Source organism: Boleophthalmus pectinirostris, unplaced genomic scaffold (assembly GCF_026225935.1).
Source record: "Boleophthalmus pectinirostris isolate CB_2022bp ecotype Guang Dong unplaced genomic scaffold, ASM2622593v1 HiC_scaffold_5, whole genome shotgun sequence".
Classification (NCBI taxonomy): domain Eukaryota; kingdom Metazoa; phylum Chordata; class Actinopteri; order Gobiiformes; family Gobiidae; genus Boleophthalmus; species Boleophthalmus pectinirostris.
In genome coordinates this window covers 32,994,398-33,011,061 of record NW_026571404.1, presented here as the reverse complement: position 1 = coordinate 33,011,061, position 16,664 = coordinate 32,994,398, and the positions used below count along the sequence as shown (strand labels likewise).

General features: G+C 38.1%; 1 protein-coding gene across 1 annotated transcript in view; it reads right to left on the bottom strand.

Annotated features, from left to right (window-relative positions):
• Positions 1 to 10,812, bottom strand: part of LOC110159144 (leucine zipper putative tumor suppressor 2 homolog) — a 102,394-nt gene extending 91,582 nt beyond the window's left edge. The window contains exon 1 of the mRNA XM_055162856.1: positions 10,680 to 10,812. The gene's annotated coding sequence lies outside the window, so the exon portion shown is untranslated. The remainder of the gene's footprint in view (positions 1 to 10,679) is intronic.
• Positions 10,813 to 16,664: the final 5,852 nt, after the last annotated feature.

Here is a 16,664-nt window from a genome sequence, read left to right as displayed (position 1 = left end):
TTTTTTAAGCTTTGAGTCTCCCCTCTCTCCGCGCTAAGTTACTCCCCCTTCAGAGCACTATCACAACACAATCAGACTCCATCATGCACGTGAAACTACTGCACACCGCATCAGGTTTGCCAAGTAGTTGTGTATAGTTTTGTATCATGTTTTTTTATATTTATAGAGAATTGTCACGTGGGAGCAGGCTAACCATAAGAAGGTTAGAATAGGGCCTGGGGGAGATCACTAGATTACTCAAACATGTATGGATGACATTTAAAACCTCTTCAGGCACGTTTTTGATGAGGGAACAATGTTATAACATGGTAGAAAGCTTAAAAAAAGTGCATAACACCCCCTCTTTAAAAAATTTAACATGGCTTAGAGACATATTAATAAATTATTGAATCCTTCACTGTTATCTGCAAATATGGAGACAGCAAGACATTCATAAGACAGTCATAAGCTTCAGGAGTTTCACAAATGCACTGACCTCTCACCTAAAAACATTGCACTTCACAAACATGTAGACAAACAGAAGACATTTTGTTTTCTTGGATAATACAGTGTGAATAACAACATTAACCTGTGTTTGGATAACGCACCATAGATAACTGCTTTAGGACACTGCATGCTACTGTTCTGCCATTCACTATGCCAGTGATAACTTTAAAACTCACGTGATGTTATTTTAAAAAAATAGTAACTGAAAAAATAAATGAGACTGCAGAATGATATACTTAGTAGTTAGGATAGGATGATTCATAGAAGCTGAAATCTAAAAGAACAAAAACTCCCCCACTAATACAAAGAAAAAGATAAATACTGACCCCAAAAATAATTGTTCCATCAATCGTATACCAAATGATATAGTAATTATTGTGACAGGCTTAACTTTATATGAAATTCACCCATTTTAAATAATCAAAATAGTGAATATATGAAATGAATGGATGAACATGTTTCTAAACTCTCTAAACAAGCAAATAAATTGTTGCACTGTCACAAAATAATGTTGTAAAATATATTAAAAATACTCAAGGCAATATATTTATACAGCAGCCCATGACAACTAGCCAGGCTGGCACCAGCTAGTACCTCAAATAATGAACGAATTCTAACACTGCGAGGTGAGACGGTTTCTACGAAGTGAAACCAGTTGAAGAATCAGGCTACATGACAACAATACTGTACCATCAAATTTAGTGCAACAATGTATATTTTTTTGTATATATATTTTAGCACACAGTACATATCGAAAGCATGGGCAGAGGCATTATGAAAATTACACATTGGCTAGAGTATTTCAACTGCTTACAGAGATTAAAGAGGGAGTACTGCACTTCTATGGGATCTTAATTGTTAATATATTTAGATCCCCAGGTTATGTTTTATTTTTGAAAATACTATACTGAAAACACTGAAAAACAATGTTCATTTTCATTTCACAACCGACGTGCATTTCACTAATGAAACTACTTCACTTCTGATCAAGTTTGTGAAGTTGTAGTGTATTGTTTAGTATCGTGTTATTGTATATTTATGGTGAACTGTTAGAACAATGATTAAAAGTTTAGCACAAAGATAGCTATGTTAAACAAAGTATACAACTAATGTGGTAAAATGCTTGAAGAGAAATAAAAACACCAGGATCATATAGCGCTCTACATGATCCTGATGTTTTTAGTTCTCGCCAGTATTTTTCATAACATCCCCTCTTTGAACTATCCTGCTATGTCAGAACAGTGATTAAAAGTTTAGCATAATGATATCTCCTTTATCTCTACTTACTTGTATACAACTAATGCTTAAAAATACAAACTGGCACCGCTGTTACCCTGAGGTGAGCTAAAGTGGGGCTGTAAATAAAAACTCGTCTTCCCGCTGTGGTAGTGAGTGACAGCCTGTCTCCCTCCTGCTGCTCCATCTCTGTCCCGTTTAATGGGCTCACGCTGTACGCCGCCTCAGCCTCGGCCAATGTCACACATACGGAGCACCCTGCACAGAAGAGCACTGACGCAACACTGGCCTGGACTAATACACAGAAACACTGCGGGAGTTACTGCAGACGCACAGCTCAGCGGGGGTTAAAGATGAAAACACGCAAGAATCCTTCACTTTTGACTTTTACAACGGGTCACAGAAGAAACTTGTTAGAAAAAAGTAGAGGTGGATACTATGGAAATGGCTGTTATGCAAATATGCAAATGTGAACATCGTCACAATTAGAAACACTGCAAAATGGTATTATAGTAGTATTGAAAGTACTGAGTAGTAGTATTGAAAATGAGATACTAATCAATGCTAAAACAAGTATTGAAACTAGGGGTGTGCAAAAATATCGATATATCGTATCATTTAACGTGCTGATACAGTATTGATATCGTGGGCTGCTATATCGATATATATTGCCAAGAGTATTTTTTGGTATATTTTATTAAATTATTTTGTTACAGAGCTACAGTTTTGTTGCTTGTTCAGAAGAAGGAAACTCGTTTATTCAACATATTTGACATATTCACTGTATTGATAATTGAAATGGGTGTGTTTAATGTTAACTTCGCATAAGAAGTGGTTTAACAAAGACTTTTAGTATCACAGCCATGATTTAGCCTTTATATTTTATTGAATCATATCAAATCAATTGGAAAGTTCACATTATGGAGATCTGTATCGTATCGTGGCCCATGTATCGACATATGTATCGTATTGGAAACTTTGTAATGATACCCAGCCTTAAATGAAACTAAATACTCATTTGAGCAGGTATCCAACCCAAAAAAGTCTTCAGAAAGCTTTAAAATTATCTTGATCAGAACAAGTAAAAGACTGCATAGACTAGTATACACTTATGGATCACTATGGATCCTACTTGGATGACACAGATACAAGGCCACAATAAGAGAAAGCACCACGATTTAATGTTGAAAATCACATTCTATTGTCTAAATAAATAGTATTTTTCTTATGACCGTGGTATCAGAATCAGCATTGAGAATCAAGGCAATTAGGCCTTAGTATCGAAAATGAAATTGTATAAAATATGAAACATTACACTACACTTCACACAATAAGACAAAAGTTAGAGTAATTTCATCAACAGTGGATTGATTATTAGCCATAACATCCAGATTTAAAATATTAAAATAAAACAGAAAGAATATTATAATATGATATTATATAGAGTATTACAACCAAACAGAACACCTCAAATAAGAAAAAAAGAAAGAAAGAAAAAAGTCAACAAACATCTATTAGCATTAGAGTTAGCACTGTCCTCTTTCTCCAACTCACCAGCTTTACTGAAATCTTATATAGTCCTAGTCTAGCTGCAGCACATTTCAGTTCAAGGTCTTTGGGTTTCATAGCTCCAGCGTGGGGGGTACAGCGCCAGTGTTGTGTAAGGACCCTGAGTTACATCATGATGGACGACAATGAATCAAATATGCGGCGCTCATGTTTTTAATTACAGCCATGTCCTGGAGCGGTCAGGCCCGTCACGTCCCTGGGGCAGAGGGCTGAGGCAGCACTTCTCACATAATAGAACATCATAGGTGAGCCTGCCTGACGCTACAGAGGGACTTGGCTGTTACATAAGGAAGAGTGCATGTTATATTTCACTGTGATGGTGGCGGAAGCAGTCTATTTGAGCGCTGATAATCTACTGCTGCAACTATTAACTGGAATAATCGTGGATATTGCACATTTAGAATTGTTTTTTAAGAGAGTACTGCTTTAGGGTTTTAAATATTACTGTTTATGGTCTGTTTTCATCAGCACTATATTGCACTTCACAATGTGTTACGATAACAGGCCTAATGGTGACTAATCAACTTTTAATCATAACTGGATTTCCATAATCGTAATTAACTGGACATAACAGAATCTAAAACACATGTCTTTTAGATCTTTCAAAATGTCAAAAAACTATATTTAATCAACACAGCATTTGTCTATCTAGAACAGGCATGTCCAAATTATGGCCCATGGACCAAATGTGGCCCTCAAACAAATTTTTCTTGGCCCTCAGGCTTCCAGTTGAATTGGCCCAAATTACCTTGTATCAATTAAAAATTTACTTTTTACTGCAAGTTTTTTTTTTTTTTATCTACCTTGATAAAGCTAATATTTAATATTTAGTTGTGGTTTTAAGGATCTTAGCATGAATATAGACTGATGGCTCATTCTAACGTGTTAAACATGCACATATTTGAATTATTCACTGTACTGAGCACCAGTCTACGGCCCTCGATCAGCCCTCTGCTTCGTTTGTGTTTAGATATGTGGCCCTTGATGAAAAAGGTTTGGACACACCTGATCCAGAAGCTTTCAGCCACCATAATTCTGTCTTGGATAAAAATGTGTTTAAAATATCTCAATGTACAATAGAAAGAATTGCTTGAATAGTTGACTAATGCAAAAAACCAAACAACTTTTATAGAATTTTCTATGTGTTTTTTTTTCTTTCTTTGAATTATTTAGCAGGTTTTCATGAGAACCCTACTTTACACCACTTGTATTGGCGAAGCATGCAAACTTTCTGCATCAACAAGCCACATCATACTGTAAATGCCAATGTACTGAAGTGTCTTGCCCAGTGGTACAACAACAATGGAAAATGTTAAACCAGTCACCTTTCAGTCCCACTTGAACCCATATGTCTACTGTCACTCCCCTGCCCAAATGTGAACATAATAAAACTACATGGGTGATACCAGAGGAAAGGCATTCACTGCAAGGGGTAAGAAACAGCCAGGAAATGATCATGTGTTTGGACATTTACTCACTTGTTTTAGATCAGCAATGATGACTAATTACACTCCCTCCAAATCATGTAGTTTTGTTTTGGTCCCCTACATTAAAGAGGGGTTATTTTACTTCTAAAAGGCTCTTAACTGCTAACACACAAGCAAATACATTACACATAACCGTAATGAGGGTTTGAATAGTGCCCGGGAGAGATCACTAAAATACTCAAACATGCATGGATGACATCTAAAACCTCTTCAGGCATGTTTTTTGATGAGGGACCAAAGTTATAACATGGTACAAATTTTGCATAATACCCCCTCTTCATAGTGAAAATTAAACTTAGAGGAGCATGTGTTTATTTGTGCCTGTCCTTGCATGTCTGAAAATCAAATGAGATGTTGCTTATCATTTTCTGCCAAAAGTGTTTAAGTTATGTGTATGATTGCTGTTTCATTAGAAAAGTTTTAGTGGTAATACTACATTTCCTGGACGCACATGAATGCCTCATAGCCACTTGTTCACACCTTTTAACCTGCTGTAGACTGTAGTAAATGATCTCACAGGTTTTTTGAGGTAAAGATGATTTGAATTTGCACTCAGAGTTTCCCGTGCATATAAATGTATTGAGTGTTACATAAGGGTGCATACATTGACAGCAGTAATTTTCACTGCGGATTATCTAATTGCTGCTTGCACTGGTAGTAGTAATAGTAGTAGTGATTGTAGTAGTAATAGTAGTTATGGTAGTAGTAGTAATAGTAGTAGTAGTAATGGGAGTATTAGTAGTAGTAGTAGTATTAATGGGTATCGTAGTAGTAGTAGTAGTAGTAGTAGTAGTACTTAGGACTGGATATCATTAAGAAGTTGCCGATACGATACACACCTCAATAAATAGGCCATGATACAATACATATCTCCATACAGTGCACTTCTGATTTGATACGATATATTTCAAATCAATCTATTCAATAAAATGTAAAGGCTAAATCATGGCTGTGATACTAAAAGTCTTTGTTAAACCACTTCTTGTGCAAAGTTTATATGAAACACACCTATTTTAATCATCAAAACAGTGAAAATGTCAAATGTGTTACATAAAACAGACTGTAGCACTGTAACAAAATAATTTAGTAAAACATACCAAATATACTCTTGACGATATATCAATACAGCACCCCACAATATCAATACTGTATCAGCACATTACATAATACAATATATCAATGTTTTGATATTTTTGCACACCCCTAGGAGTATTAGTAGTAGTAGTAGTAGTAGTAGTAGTAGTAAGAGGAGGAGGCGGGCGTGTCTTTGATGTGTGGTGGTTTGTGAGGCTGGCAGATGCTCGTCAGCCTCTGGTCATGTTCTACTTTTACGCAGCGGGCACACAGAAGCACAGTCAAACACTCATTACAATAAAAGGGCTAGAAATGCATCCAATCAGCAAACAGATGTATGGACAGATGACGTTATGCAATAGGCACTGACCTTCTTATAGAATGGTAGAAATAGCTTTAGGCTTATGATTTATTTGAGATCTGTTCTCTGCAGTTTGTCTGTTTTTATTTGACAGACAGCCAGAAGGAGCAGTGAATAATATGATTCAATACAGGGTCAAGCTAGAATGCTAACCTTGAAGCTCTCCACATGATCAGTGGTACATCTTGCAGGACTGAACTGGTATATACAGTCTAGACCATAAACTGTACAAAGCAGCTGACGACGGACCCATAATACATACAATATGGTTTAAAAAACACAAACAGCATTAATGGCAGAATAAAACACTTTAGTAGTTAGTTTGTATGTATGTATTCATGGATTTCAGACAAAAAAAGTCCTTCCTGATTTGAAGGATTTTGTGAGGACCATTCCTAATGTAAAAAGGTCTGAATTGCTTAATTGCTATGATGACAGAGGAATGTTGCCATAGCATGAAACCCATGAATAATGAGTCATAGTTATTTATTCAGCCCTTTACTGCTCAAAAGTACCCAGGATAAATACTGACCCCATACAATTATTATACCATCTAACATATATGGAAAAATAAGTTGATAGAGTAATTATGGTGACAGGCCTAAAGCCAATTTAGATTTTAAATTTAAAATCATTGTCTATATTTTCTTCTGCAGTATATCTCACTTTAAATTTTAGTATTGTAACAGGTCTAAGAAGAACACAAAAGTAGGGACATAATATGGATAGGCCTGTCACGATAACAAATTTTGAAGTGTGATATACTGCTGAAGAAAATATAGAAGATAAAGGATAATACTGAAACACTGTCACTAACACAAAAACACAAGAGCAGATTTCAACCACAAAAACTATTCTAAATCTACAATATTGTTAAAAAACAAAACAAAAAACAGCTGCAATAAATAAATAAATAGCAGAATGAAACACTTTAGTACTTCGTTTGTGTCTATAATAAGTCATAGACGTTCAAGTGTCAACCTTCTATAACCTAAATCTTGTCATATAGTCAATAAATAACCAAAAAATAGTGCAAAGAAAATGTACACACAATAAATATTTACCCCAAAAATACATTGTTCCATCTAACATATATTGAACCATAAGTCGATTTAGTAATTATGGTGACAGGCCTAAATATGAGTTCAGTTTACGATGACTTTCCAAATGGCACTTTTCAGCCTGAACTACCAACGTTATAATAACGTCTGTCATTTCCCAGAGCGGCGATGGAGCAGTGTATCCATCCTCACACAAAAGCTGCTGAAATGGTGTTTTCTGTGGGGCTTAATGGCACATATCAGAGCGTCTCCAGAACACAGGACACAAGATTTAGGAAACTGTCTCTGAGATACACGACTCACCATCAGAGCCACATCGAGCGTGACTTTGGTCGTGATCGGGCTCAGAGGGCTATGAAGGAGCTGTGTGCCGGTCTGGCAATCACTTTTTCTTCCCTCCTTCCTCTTTTAGTTGTTGTAGTTTTTGGCTTTGTGTAGATTAAGAAAGCATAACGCAGACTATGGAGGCGTACTTCAACTGGCTTCTGTAGTAAAAGGAGTGAAAGGCTGTATGCACTTCACTGTCTATTGAGTCTGCTGTTGATATTGATTTTGTGGTGTTTAGAAACTGAAACCACAACATCGGATTAATTGCAAATAGTTTAGTAATCACTTGATTGTTATAGCAGTTAAGGATGCATCGATACAACTGGTATTAGATATTGACAATTAGCTTGGAAATATCAGTTCAGTCGATATCCTATTTTGGTGTATGTATATATTTGTGAATTAAGACGAGTTACTGGATGTTGTTGGCCCAAAACACCTTGTAGTCTGTCAGTCTGCCCCAGGGCAGCTGTGGCTACAATAGTAGCTTACCATCACCAGGTACAGAGTGAATGAATAATGTTGAATGTAATGCTCTGTAAAGCATCTTTGTGACAAAAAAATGTCTGTGAAAAGTGCTATATAAATAAAGACTTACTTACTTTATGTTTTTCAAAAGGTATTCTGTTGTTGTTTTAAATGATAAATAATAGTTACATAATAATAGTTTAATTATATATTTACAGTCTTGAGTAGTAGTAGTAGTAGTAGTATCGGTTATTGGAAGCTACTTAAAGCCAAAGTATCAACATTACTAAATCTCTAATAGCAGTAATTACATCACAGTAATAAGGTTGGGCAGTGTTGAGAAATTATCCAGATAATAAAAGTCAGATGATATTATGTCAGGCCAAGATATGTGTCTTTACAGGTGAACTGTGCAACTTTTCTGATAGGGGTCTGCCACCTGCTTGTTTTCATGGAGATGTAAGTGCTTTGCCAAGAATGTTCCATGGTATGATTTTAAACAAATCCATGAATAGGCGCGACTCTCCACAGATCTGAATTGCAATGTAACAGAGTGCTGTAACCTGCTTGTCCTCATAGTGATAGATTAGTTTAATCTATACTGTGGATTATACTAAATAACGCAATAATATTTTCATGGAGACATCAGGTGGCCTCCTCTAGAAATGTGACACAGTGCACTTTTAATGTATAAGTTGAAGTTTAACTATCAGACAAATGTGAAACTGCTGAAATATTATCTACAGAAGTACAGATATATCACCTCCAATACTAAAATGAGAAACGAATGAGTAGTTCGACAAAGACAGATCTGCTTAGTGTGCCTCGCAGTACACCTCCAAGTGTTACTATATAGACGGTTACTATATGTCCAGTCCCACTCCTCCTCCTGACGGAGCCTTGATGTAGGGTCTCGAGTAAACCCCACAGAGCAATGACATAACACCATCCACTGGCCCTATAGAAGAGACAGCACGCTCCTCGGACTTCACAAATAGAGAGAGAGGGAGAAAGAGAAAGACGGAGAGGGAGACAGGCAAAGAGAGAGAGGGAGGCAGAGAGAGACAGAGAGAGAAGCAGCAATCGAGAGAGAGTCAGAGAGAGAAAAAGAGAGGCAGAGGCTGAGAAAAAGAGAAGAGAGAGAGAGAGACAAAGGCTGAGAGAGGGAGAGGCAGAATGAGTGAAAGAGAGAGGCATAGAGAGAAGAGAGAGTGAGACAGAGGCTGAGAGAGAGAGAGAGAGACAGGGAGATAGAAAGACAGAGAGAAAGACAGAAAGAAGAGAAAGTGAGACAGAGGCTGAGAGAGAGAGAGAGGGGCAGAGAAAGACAGAGAGAAAGATGCAGAGATCGAGAGAGCGTGTACAAGCCCTAGAGAGAAGGTGGTTCGCTCCTTAGACTTCACTTCCATGCACGTTTCTATTGCAATCTGCTAAGTCCGGCCTCTGAAAACACCAAGTTGTATCCATCAATCACACTGGCCCTGCGCTGGTCCTATCTGCGCCGGAGCTGCTACAAGAATTATTTATGGCCCAATCACACCTTGGGCGTTTCAACTCTAAACTAATCCATATATTAAAGTAGAGCCTTGAGAACATAAACCAAGCTGCGGAGTGTGACCTTTTCGCCAGATAACATATTCTACTGTTTACCGAAAGAATAAAAAAGAAAGCGAGAGAAGGAAGGGAAAGGGAGGGAGGGAGAGAGAGAAAGACAGAGGCAGAGGGAGAGAAAGAAAGAGAGATTGATTTTTAACAGACCTTTACTGAGTCTGTCAAAAACATTTGCATTAAATTTCATCCACACCTACTACTGTTTACACTATTTGCAAAAACAGAGGAAATAGACTGAGAGGACAGAGAAAGAGTGAGAGGCAGAGAGAGAAGCAGAGAGAAAGACAGAGAGAGAGGCAGAAAAACAGAGAAACATGGAGACAGAGAAAGAGAGCGTGAGACACAGAGAAAGACAGACAGAAAGAACGAGAGGCAGAGAGAGAGGGAGGCAAAGAGAGAGGGAGGCAGAGAGAAAGAGAGAGGCAGAGACAGCAAGACAGAAAAAGAGAAAGAGAGAGAGAGGCATGCAAGATAGATCTGTGTTTGTGTGCAAGAGGCTCCAGCAGAGGAACAGCTGGATGGAGATACAAAGGAATGTCTTTCCTGTCTCCTGTTTCTTTCCTTTCTGCACAGAGGAGAAATAACACATGTACTGAACACAACGATCAAACCAGCTCCAATCACAGAGCGCTTCACTGGATCAGCCGCAGATTAAAAGCTTAATTACTCAAACAAGTCAAGCTATCAATAAGCAATTAATCATGAATGAGCCGTACATGCGCCAATGATTAAGGACCAAGAGTAAACACAAGTTAGTAGCCTAATGAAAGCGCCTTAAGGTCATTCAAGAGAGAAGATAACTACGATGTTTATGCATAATAAAGTTGGATACATGGCATGAACTGCAAGCGTCGTAACCTAACGTGCTCAAAGTGATGCAGTCATTAATACAGAGAAAAAAAAGTTGCAATGTGTTTTAAATTACTTCTTACGTAAATAAAACAAAAACATAGCCGAATTTTTGAGTTGGCGTTTCCAAAATGTACAGAAAGCACTCACCTCCGTGTATTTTACGCACGCTCCACGGCGCAGCGGTGGTTCCAGTAGTGACGATGTTGTTCTGAAATCTGCACCTTTCTGCGGTAAACTTTAGGAAAACCAAACGTTCGGCGTCTCCTCGTCCTCCTTCAGCCCGTACGGTCCACGTTCTCCGCGTATGTCTCCGCAGCTTCACTGTCAGAGCAGAGCGGAGCGGAGGTTGGGGTCTGGAGCTCTGGAGCTGGCGCTGCTCTCACGGGTGCGCTGGGTTTATGCACACATACCTTCCGGAGGGGCGGGAACAGGAACTTCATCAAATCAGCCAAACACCAGACAAGAGGTAGGTGTAAAACAATTACTGTCATAAAAAGTGATTCATCAACCATAAGTATTAATGTCTGATGTCTGGATTTAATCTCAAAGTTTAGGCAACGTGAGCTAAAGTATCGAAATTAGTAGTGATAAAAATAGATAAAAAGATAATTTCATAACATAGGCATATTGGCTAGGCTAACGTACATTAATCATGAATCAGTCATCAATATAAAATATATAATCAGTACCATTTTGTCAAATGTCTGTTCTTTTGCTTATACCCAGCTAACAATTTACAAGTCACAATCAACAAGTTACAAGTTTTGGTTCCCAGAACTAGTAGTTTTTTTGTTTTTTTTCCCCTATCACTAATAGTTAGCCTAGCAGGAGCAGCAGATTGCACATTTTAGCATAACTGCAGATGAATAACAAAGCTTACCTTAATATTGAAAAAAAAAAAAAAAAGCTCTCCATAATTCCAATCTTCTGTACTACCTGTATGTTATTTTATTTGTTTAATGCATGCAGTATAGTAATATTAACATAATAAGAGAGTATTTCATTGCGGTGTCTGGTTGCTAAAGGTAAACACACGTGTGGCAGTGGCGGAGTGATACATTTTAGTGGACAGTGCACAGAAGTCCAGTGGGTGTAATTTTGCAGTTTTGTCTAATATAAATAATGCATAAATTTATGTTCTAAATTTGGTTTAATATTTAGCCAACATTATATGCATAATAATAACACAATTTGTTTGACTTTTTCTAATATAAAAGGAATTTAGTGGCATGTTTCAAGATGGGATCCCCAAACTAACTATGCAACTAACTCACAGTGAAGTTAAGTTAACAGCATAAACCAATTTTAAGTGGAAAAACATGTAAAATCAGGTAAGCATTATTTGAATGGCTTGTTGTTTTATTGGACCTAATATATACCTTAATATAAGTATGATATTCCAATTAAGGTTTAGATTATATTACTATTGTATCATAATGGATTATTTAAATGTGTACTTATAATTACACCTTGAAATCATCTCTCAGCCCCTAGCTCAGTTGAAACTAAACTGACACAGCTGGTGATATTTAGTTTCAGCTTTCTAGTTCCAAGTTTTCAGTCTATAAAATCTTTTAAAATTCTTGTGGTGACCAGTGACCACATCCGCACTTGGCCACAGAGTGACCCTTCATACATATTACCTCATAGGCCATGCACTCAGACACGATGCATTCTGCTTGGTCCCACTTTGAACCACTCTAAGGTGTGTCTCTCCCCCCTCTGCCCCCCACTACCCTCCCCCTCCTTCCTCCAGAAACTCAATCCGGGGTCTTCCTCCTGAAACAAAGACCTGCCACCTGTCTGATTCACCCCTGAAAGAAGAGCCCTGTGCTATGCTCCAATGACCTGATTTGTAGACACATTGTATGTATGGATTGATTACCGCCAACTTCTTAAGTACAAAATCCCAGACAGTTGAAATGAACAGCTGCCACCGTATGAAGTTAATCCCAGAGGAAAATCTCAATATGGCGCAAACGTCTTTAAGGTATTTGTACTTTGTTTGAGAATTTGTCCATATGTTTCTGGCAAATAACTAAACATAATTGTGTATTCTTTTGGCTTATTGTGAAATGGTCTTAAAATCTGGCAACCCAAAGAGAGGAGCTCATTCTTCTTTCTGACTGTTTATTGGCTCAAGGACCAAAGCACAAAATCCAAACACTAACAACATTTGCAGCATGTGTAATAATAACTGTGTAATTGTGAATAGAGGCCAGTACTGAGGACAGTACTTTTGAGGTTTTAAGATAAGCTCTAGGCGCACATCACTTTTGTGATGAAGGTTCCGCTACCTGCTTGTCTCCATGGAGATATTCCAAAGTACAGTATTAAACCTGAACACATCTAGGTTCGCACCACCAGGCCAAGGTGCAAGTCAGATCTGCGGAGAGAAGAGCCTATAGTCACAGATGCTAAAGGTATGTTTAGTATTAAAAACACCTGCAATCGAATAGGTTGCATTCTTGTTCTAGACTTCTTGTTCTAGCTCTAATTTCAGATGATGGACAAGGGCCTATGTAACTCTAGACTGAGACAGAGAAGACACTGAACCTAATGCCAGTTTTTGTTTCATAAGGATAGACCCAGTAATTGCATAGATATTAATCATAAACCAAGTCAATAAATTTGTAATCTGACAGTTAAACAACAAATTCCATCATAGAATTCTGACCAGTTAGATTTTAAACTATACGCAAGGTACACTGTTGTCTGATGTTACGTGAACCCAAACTACGGGGTTAGGTGGTGGAGCCTTTCTTTACAAAATTACAAAATCCACCTTTAAGATATGTTAAAATCCTCAAGAGTAATGCTTGTTTTTAAAACACACACGCACACACATGCACACACATACACATACACACATACATATACAAACAAACTCCTTCCACCAATTTTTGTAACTTTTAATCACTCTTTTTGAAAGCAGAGCTATAGACCAGCTCCACAGGAGAATACAGACATGGTTTCCATAATGATTTCTTTTGAACAGTTGCACTACAGCATGCACAAAGGGCTCAAACATGAAAGTGCAGAGTAGTATTTAATCTGTTCTCTCTCTGTTTTCTCTCTGTCTCTCTCTCTCTCTCTCTCTCTCTCTCTCTCCCTCTCTCCCTCTCTCTCCACAGCATCCTCCCTCGTGTTTCTGAAGTGAAGCCTTCCCCTGCCTGAGGAGAGGGATTCTACAGCCAGCACAGGTGAACTCTGTCTGACCTCTCATTCTCACCACAGAACAAACCAATTTATTTGTTGTTCTGATGCCAAGTGCACCATCCGGCACCTTTGTCTCCTCTGTTGTGGTTTGAGCCCTCTTCATTTTTCTACCTAGAGAGGTACAGGGTTTTACATATCCAGATGTTAATCAATTTACTCCACAGCTGGTCAATATAACCTTATGGATTTTGTAGGTCAATTTGTATTTAACCTTTACCAGATGTTGTAATGAAGCGTCCCTGTCACTATCATGTTGCTCAGAACTACTTTGATAAAACAATAACAATATATATTTACTTATATTTATATATATTTGTATTCTTAACCTGAAATAGTGGAGGTTGATATTGACAAAAATATCCTAGTATTTATGGAATGTAAATTAGATCATGTTTTCAACCCATCAGAAGTGTGCTCAGTGTGCATGGTAATTTCTAGGTTGTGGTTTAAAGATGCACTGTGTAACTTTTCTGGTGAAGGGTCCGCCACCCTTTGTCTCCAAGGAGATGTTGCTGTTTTGTCTGGAATGTCCCAGTAGGGCTTTAAATGTGTCTGTCTGCATTTACTCAATAACGTGGGTTTTTATTGACCTAAAAACTTAAATTCTTACTGTGAATGGGCTCGCCTCTCCAAAGATCTGACATGTAATTTTGTCCTGCAGTGTCAGTTGCTGTCTATGTAGAGATAAATAAGTATAGTGTAATAATGTGGAATATTCCAAGAAATATTTCCATGGAGACAAGCAGGTGATAGACTCTCCAACAGAAGTTACACAGTGCACCTTTAAGTATTGCACACTAAAGGGTACAGTCCTGATTTGGTCCCAGAATTTAATATAGACTCGGTTTAGTCCTGGTTTAGTCCTGGTTTAGCTGTGGTCTAGTCCTGGCTTAGTCCTCGTTTAGTCCTGTTCTAGTCCTGGTTTAGTCCTGTTCTAATCCTGTTCTTTCCTGGTTTTGTCCTGGTTTTGTCCTGGTTTTGTCCCGGTTTTGTCCTGGTTTTGTCCTGGTTTAGTCCTGTTCTAGTCCTGGTTTAATCAGGTGGCTTCAGTCAGGTGGCTTCGATGTGGTGTGAATGCAATTCTAAACACACTCTAATAGAATGGAGTGTAAAATTAAACCCAAGAGTGCAGAAATCTCATTGTATACACTCTTTGAAAGATTACTGTGCAGATTTCTACTCAACTTTATTTATTATGGACCATTTCAAACCATCCATTATATTATACTATCAGTGTGTACTGTGATACTCACAGGAATACAAATAATGACCCAGGAGTATGCCAAGAGAGTTTACAGGGAAAAAAAAGAAAAAAAGAGGGGAATTGCTGTTTTTTCTTTATTTACTTTTCAGGCAAAGCTAAATGTTTTAAATGTGATGTTCCCCCTGTGTCTGGGTGGGTTTCCTCCAGGCACTGCAGTTTCCCCCATCAACCCAAAACAGGCACAATAGGTCAAAACCTCCAGCCGACTTCCCTGACCAGCCAGACTCTTCTAAATTCTGTTCCGAATCCAGAACTCTTTTTTTTTTAGTGTTTCTCAAATGTGGAAGACAGCTCCACTCGAAAATTCTTGTAACATTCAGAACAAAACATATAACTTTTACTTTTACCTCAAATAAGTAACTGTTTGGTGCTTTAATTATTGATTCTGTAAAAATCCACACCGTTTCTTAGATTTTCTCCTTTTTTATGTGGATCATGCATCACTTTGATTGAGTGTCCCACCTGTCAATCACAGCCTCTGAAATCAAGGAGACAGGATACAGCTCCAGATCCTCTTGTTTTTGTAAAGTTTTTTTCAAAGTGTGTGGTTCTGTCCTCTCTGGCCAGGTAAGGTTTTCTCTGGGCACTGCACATGCACCTATGGCCCCCAGAGATGTATGTGAGTGTACCTTACCGACCATATTCACCAAAAAAACAACTTCTCAGATTGACCAAAACAAAATATCGACCTGTGCTGGAGATTCAATGCCGATAGCTGATATGCTAGAAAGTCCAATTATCTATCCAGTATATCGGCTGGCCACTATCAGTCTATCTCTGCAGACTGCCTTTCTCTCCTCCACAGTTTCCAGATATTTTCTCTTTAAATAATCACCATGCGTCATATTATGCTAATATGATCTCCGGCTCAAATGAAACGTGCAAATGTGCTGCAGCTCCCCCTTATCCCCCCGTGGCTCCTCCATCGTGGTCGGCAGCCATTTTGTTTATTTATTTATTTATTGAGATTATAAAGTTGGACAATTCTCAAGGCTTCACTGGCCCACATGGATAGAGTAGCGTCGAGTCTGTAATCTCCAAAGTGCTGCCTCTGTTGTTTACTACATATATGCAAAGTAGGAGTTGTATGTTCTATAAAAAGTCTTGGCCCTCGGCGGTCTGCATTTGGAGACTGCACTTGTGTGTTGAGAATAACTGGTGGTAGTGTGCCAAAATGAAGGAGAAGATCTGAACTGTTCCATTATTAAAAGTGCATTGTGTAGCTTTCAGGATTTGGTGGAAAACTAAGATGTGTAACTCTGAACAAGATTACGCTGTAGACAGATTTGGAATTAGGAATTATATTGATATTAGTTCATATTTAAAGGTCCCATATTACACAAAATTGACTCTTGTGAGCTTGAAGCCACATAAGCTATAATGCTGTTAGCTCATCAAAAACCTGGATACCGGAAGTTGTGTTTTGCTTCATACACACATTTTATAAGGCTGTTTACATCTCCAAAGCTCAGCCTGCTCTGTTCTGTCTTGTGGTAGTTTTGAAGTTAACAGTGGCCCTTAGCATTTAGTTCACTAGCAATGGGCAAATACAGGGCTGAAATCTTCCAAATGATTCTAGTGATGTGTGTAGATGTTGGTGGCCAATTGCACAGATTGGCAGCATTGCTTCTGTCAGTCTGCCCCAGTGC